This window comes from Amblyomma mixtum, chromosome 2 (assembly GCF_055824585.1).
Source record: "Amblyomma mixtum isolate Tamu chromosome 2, ASM5582458v1, whole genome shotgun sequence".
NCBI lineage: Eukaryota > Metazoa > Arthropoda > Arachnida > Ixodida > Ixodidae > Amblyomma > Amblyomma mixtum.
The window spans coordinates 180404413-180411308 of NC_143013.1; positions in this window are offsets into that span (position 1 = coordinate 180404413).

Sequence of the window (6896 nt, forward strand, 5' to 3'; positions counted from 1 at the left end):
GGCTTGCTCAGAAGAGCAGATTCAGTGGGCTTAGCAGGATTAGCAGTTTAGATAAGATTTTGGGAAATGGGTGGTGTCAGGGCTTGTCGCTTCTTTTACAGGCAGGCAATGACACTCCAGATATTTATCTCACACCGCTGGTGTTGCTCGGTAGCTATGGTGCTTGGCTGCTGACCCGAAAGACACCGGTTCGATCCCGGCCGCGGTGGTCGCATTTCAAAGGCGGCGAAATGCTAGAGGTCTATGTATTATCATTGCGCGTTAAAGGATCCCGGTGCTCAAGCTGATCCGAAGCCCTCCAGAACGGCATTCATAACAGCCTCAGTCGCTTTGGGACGTTCAACCCTGTGAACATAAACCACAACGCAGGTGGTGGTAACAGAAAATAAGAACTTTGTTTTCTTTTTTTGAGGCCTGGAGGGGTTCTCGTGCCCTCGGCAACAGCCGCAGTAGGAAGTATCCAAGTACTTTAATGACTAGTGCGCCAAATGCCCGCGAGCAAGTGTAATTCGGTGCACGGGCACTTGCCTTTGAGCCCACTCCTTCAGCAGGTAAATAAAATGCGTCGGCTGTTCTCCTTTTAGTTATATACCGTACCGAACCTTATTGTTAAAGCATGCTAGAATGCAAATGAGGCAAATATTCATTGTCTTTTTGGAATCTTAGCGTGACAAAAGAAGACGGCGGGCGTAGACAGCCTCACCCTGAACTGTAAGTTGCTAGGGCAAGTTGTTAGAGCGTAAATTCATCAGGTGCGAAATGTAAAAGTAGGTACGTTTTATCTAACCTTTTGTCGCTGGTGTTAATCCATCCATCGAACTCGAAACTTAGAGCTTCGTACGAGAGAATATTATTTAATTGCTTCCACACAACGTGGGTCGCAATGAAAACAGCTAAATTCTGGCTTGTAGCACAAACTTACAATAATAAGAAACTGAACGCATTGGAGCGGGTGGCAAATACATTGTGAGGCCAAGGTCACAGGATTTCGATGGCACAACAGCAGCGTAAGATGAGTGGCACGGTCCTCATCGCAGGAAACACCCGCTGAACAAATAATTTAATCCTGAGGTACTTACATGTCTGTTACAGTCTGGTTCAATAATGGCCCACTAAATTAGGCTTGCTTCGGCGAGTATACTTTAAGAGAGCAGTAGAAAATGCGGACACAACGAACCTTAGAATGAAACTTAGTACGCCTTTCAACTCCGATTGCGTACGTCAAAGAAATTAGGAAAACATGCGCGATTCTTGTGTTCATATAGAAAGTATTTAAAAATTTCATTCCACACCTAATGAATATACCTGATATGAAGCGTCACGCTCGGAGCCTCAATGCGTTTGGTGTTTAGAACAGTTAAGCTATAAATCGTACTCTATGAGAAAAAAAAGCAGAATTGCCTTATTAACTTTGCCATTCCCTGGGTTTATCTAGGAATGCATAAAACAGCCACATTCGAACCTGTCTTTATCCGCAAGTTTTTGTCCGTCGGTCCGTCCATCCACGCCGCGAAGAAATTACTATCGCCAGCAGAGTAACTACCGCTGCCGTGTAGAGATAGAAGTTGGCTGGTACCGACGCAAAAAAAAAAGTTTCAAAAAAGAAACGAGCGTCGCGGCTACCACGTTCGCGCAAGGGTTTGCGGCCAGCATGCAACCGCAATATTTCCCTGTAATCTGCACACAAGTCAGCGAAAAATGTGTGCAAAGGGACACCTGCTGATGTATGGAAAATAATGTAATAAGCGCGATAATAACAACAGTGTTACTGAGAGCTAGCTTTAAGTTCGTATGCTGCAATGCACAAGGGGAAGGCAAATAATTATTAAAGGACTCCGAAAGAGACAAAAATTACCCGACACGTGCCTCAGGGCTTGGTAGGAAAGACGCATTCGAAATGAATGGCAGTGCAAATAATCTTGAAGAAACTAAAGTTTCAAACTGAATGTTTTTGAAGAAAAAGAGGAAAAGCGAAAAAAACAATGAGTGAGACATCTCGAAATAAGAAAGGCTTACATTAGAAAAAAATTTAAAACTCAGAAGGCCAACGATTATAAGATCAAGAAATAAAAAAAAAAGAAGAGAGGTCGAACGCTTGCACATGCACTAGCATAAAAGGGAGAGCTCTTCGTCAGACATCGAAAACAAAACAAAGGTACTAAGTCAACCACTACAACATATATATATAGGAAAATTACAAATTTGATTAAAGCCGGCCCAAAAATTACCGAACGAAGAATAAAGCTATTTGTAAAATAAAGAAAACGAGTACCATGCAGGCAACTCTCCATAGAGAAACGGGGTGGGTTGTGTGCAGCCTCAGAAATAATAAAATCTATGGTCAGTATGAAGAGAAAAATATTCCACAAACGCTAAAGAAAGCTGGTCGTTCAGCTAGCTAACCACCCACAAAGCCTAGGCAAGTACAAAGTCCCACGCTCGGACATCATCAAACGAATTGAGGCTTTCACGCAGCAGCAGTAATAGCAAAAAGAAGTACTTGGATAAAACGCATGCAACGCCTTTCTCCGTGCCAAATGCCAATGAATCCAATTTCCAAGGGGGAAGCTGCTCTGACTAATTCTCTTCGCTCTTATATTTTCTCTGCATTAATTTCGCCCCGTTTTTTTTAGTTGCCCCGAAGCTACCACAACCGGCAATACCACAGGGGTACCCTAGCCCAAATTGATCCGAGCGGGAATCGTTCACGAGGGGAGTTAGTAAGCGCAGAATTCCCCCCCTCAAAAATGTAGAAAGGCTGGAGCTCGTGAACGCGTCGCTCCCCCTTATTCTTCCGCAAGCTCTTAGTTACTCTCACTGACCTCCCGTAACCATGTTTTCGTTTGCCTTGACAGACGCAGCTCTGATGTTCAGAGCATTGATGCCGATAAGAGGGTGAATAATAAGAGCCGCGAAAAAATAACGGCTTCCGAAGGCTGATAACAGTCCGTGATCGACAGGGCACAAAACGCGGATTCGTGTATTTTCATCTCTTTAGGTTCTGCAGGCTTCGACGCGGTGATTTTCCCATTAGCAATACAACAAGGTTCGAAGAAATGACCAAAAAAAGAATCAATACGCTATGAGGCCCCAATTATGTATGAGGGGAAGTTTCATTTCTTTTTGCTCTCATGTGTTCGGAATCTATTTGCGATTCCGTTTGTTCTCTGAAGAACTTTTTTTTGTCAGTTGTGCCCTCCAGAGGGAGAGCTTAGACTTGCATTGCTGAGACCCACAAATTTTCGAACTGAATTTGTCGACGAATAAAATAAAGACCATCCATCAAGTAGGAATCAAGCTAGGAAAATCAAATTTCTTTTATTTTTATTTTCGGCAGCTCAGATGAACAACTGCGGCTTTATGTGAGCAATGCGTTATTCTTTTTCCACTGGCGTGTAAGTGAAGCAACTTAACTCGGATCAGAATTCTTAACGGCTCGACTACAAAGCTGTGGCCGTAATATCTCGGCCTCATCCACAATAAAGCGGTCCCTAAAGGGATCTACGCGTAGCAGTTCGTTGAATAAGGAAGATGCGTCACGGATGAGAAATTATCCAGTAAGCCAACGAGTGACCAAATTGGTGACGCTGCACTGGCGTAAGTGGCCTTTCTTTTTTCAGGAAAAATGCCTAAGATGTTGCAGCCCTTGTTCCGTTTCGAACAGCCCCTTTTCTAATTGGCACGTTTTTTTTTTTGCTTGCAACTTCTGTGGAGCCGACTTCAAATTTGCAGATGTTTTTACCGAATGGGAAAAAACAAAACAACTGAAGCAGACATGCACACCGGAAATATGAAATGAAGAATTGGTATCATGATTTCCTCTTCTATCTAAAAATAGTTCGAACAGTTCTTGTACATCCACAATTTTATTTCCATCTTTTAATAGGTTTAGTACAGTCTCTTATGCTCACTCCCATATATGTACGAAAAGCGGCTCTTGTCACTCCTACTCAATGACCAGCTTTTGTATGTTGACTTTACAATTATTCTACATTGGTCTTTTTATGTTTAGGTTTTGTTTTATGTGCCTGTTATGTTCTATGCAAATCGATTGTTTTATCTTCTTGAACTTCGTTTCCTTGGTTAAATTTAGTTGTTCGCACCCCCCCAAAAAAAGCGGCCGTCGCAGCGCTACTTCATTTTTATGAGGTGTAGTGCATAGTTTTTTGTTTTTGTTTTCAGGAGTAACTAATACGAGCAGTCTATTTAACTCACTGCCTGTACCTCAGGGAAATGATTCCAACGACTAGGGCGGCCAGGTTTATTTGTAGATCCGTGGCATTCTAAGAATTTCTCTTTCCTGAAACATTTCTTGAAACTAGCGTTCTTCAACCCGCTTCAAGACATAGGGTTTTGTTTAAATGTGTAGTGAGTACGAATTTCTTGTGGGTGCAAGCATACCCCAGCCGCGTATGAAAGACGATTGGCAGAATCATGCTATAGTGCAAAAAGATCGTAAGGTCAGCCAGCAGAAATCCTTCTAGGCTACTGCACAATAGTCAAGAAGTAAGTTCAGAAAGGTAGGGATGTGAAGATGGGCGATGAAAGCAGCATAGTGCAATGTCTTTTCGTACCCATGTTGGAGGCTGAATGCATACACCTAAAAAGCAGAGATTCGAGGTGGATGAAATGGCGCATATCCATGATGAGTGAACGCTTGCTAAACAAGACGCGATGCACTTAGAGTGTCAGCAGATGCACAATGTGCACACGGAAAGTAGATATTGGTGCAATGCATAAAGAAATAAATATATTGTCACAGAGAAGAAGACAGCATAGTGGGCAGTGGAGCGGCACGACGCGCTCGCGCTTGGCTAACCCTCATTAAATCAAGAAATAACTTATGTCATGTAGTTTTCAATATTGAGAATCTTGCGCAGTCACCATTCCATCAGTGAACGTAGTTCATTTAGCACTACGGCATGGTCTTGGAGTACAATGTTGTCGCCCTAGAAGAAATGCTTCGTCGTAGTCGAGTGTCGAATAGGTGATCTAATTAGATTAGTATCATACGTAGAAAAACGTTTGTCTAGCCCAGGGAGCAATACTCGGTCAGGCGACGCAAGAGTAATGAACCATGCAATCAGCATGCGCGTCTGTTTCTTCGCAAAACCATTAATCCCCACTCTCATAACCCTGCCACCACCACACCCCAAAATACCTCATGCTTCTATGTGTAGGGAAATCTTTTGCTTAGAAGGTATGCAACCACCCAGTGCCGAGTGTACAAGTATCAAGTCCCAAAGATAGCCGCAGGCCATTCCATCCGACTCTTGGTTAGTGTGCACGGTCTTATAAAATGCTCCTGAAAATTAAGAAATATGGTCGCATGCAGAATCCGCATTTTTCTGCGTCAACAAAGGAAATACAATTTCCAAATCTCAACACTACCCTCTGGTTTTCTGCGGAGAACGTTCACTTCATCATCCACTCATTTATCTGACCTAGAAAGACACCAAAGTGCAACTAGCATCTCAGGTAGTCGCTGAGCTGATAGCATGCAGAGAAGTAGCTTGATGATGCGGAAGACCAGAAAAAGGAGGCGAGATGACTGCAGTTAAATTCACAACTGAAGACCTATTCGAAGAAAGAAAATCAGCGTTCCAACAAAGCGAATTGATGCGCATGCAGGATCCTCACCTAAGCAGAGTTAGCTTCCATTCTGCTATGTTTTTGCATGTATTTCAATTGCTATTCTAACGCTCATCATGCTTGCTCCTGTTTCTGGTGGCCAGCTCGATGAGCCGAACAGTAGCAAATGAAATGCAGTGCGGCAAGAATAAGGTGTGGCCCAGCATTCTAGCAGCAGTTTCCAAAGAACAGAAAGCAGCTAGAGTCACGCACATCGCACCCACCCCTTAGCTCGCGAAAGGGGACACGTCATGACGTGGTAAGGAATGTCACGTTGACAGAATGCGCACCCGTCCGCACTGTAAATGCTCGAAATACCCCCCCCCCCCCCACCCTTCCGCGGCGCGCGCGACTTCAAATCCCGAGCCAAATCCAGGGGGGAATACCCTGCGTGAAGGCACATGGTGGCTGGTTTTTCCCTTTCCTCTTCATCCCTGCGTTAATCCCCAGCCCGCACGCGACCGCTGTTCTCTGCGGAGCAGGGCGCCTGATTCCCCATCCCGATGGGGAAGAGTGCCCTGTATGTTGGGTTGGAAGCACCGTGCGTTAGAGGACCATGCCCATGCATGAAAGTGAAGCTCTTTAATACCTTTCCGCCTTGCTCTCTTTTTTTTTCTCTCCGACATGACATCACCTCCGCGGCCACCTCCACTCCCCTTCTGCTTAATCGTTTCAACACACGCCTGTCAGGAACACACCCGCGGCGGTGGATCGCTCGTTGGGATGCTCGGCTGCTGAGCTTGAGAACGCTTGCAGCGTTTCGAAGAAGGCAAATTTTTTATTTTGTTTTTATTTGGCTTTATACATGTCCGCGCCATAACCAAGGCAACCTAAAAGGACAGTGAGCGCTACAAGAAGAGCGCTAAAATAGAAGTATAAAGGCTAATGACACACTGCACATAGTTTGCAAAAAAAAAATGATAACGGAAAGTAATTATATTGGACACAGCCACCTAATGTAGGATGCCAGTAAATAAAACCAACTTCAATGTACACCCTCAAAAAAAAATCTCGATGACAAAAAGCTAAAAAAATCACATTCTGTTTACTTGTGCTTCTCCAGCCAGAGATGTCCTGATATGCCATGATCAGTGCATGCCGAATAAAATGGAGCTTGCTGTCTCAAGCTGCAGTCCACAGCCGCACTTAGATAAAAATTGCTGATAGCATTTCAGGCCAACTATTGCCGCCCTACTGTACTGTGCAAAGAAAAGCAATATCTCTCTTTTCGCTGCACATGAACAAAAAAATTTGCATATGACAAA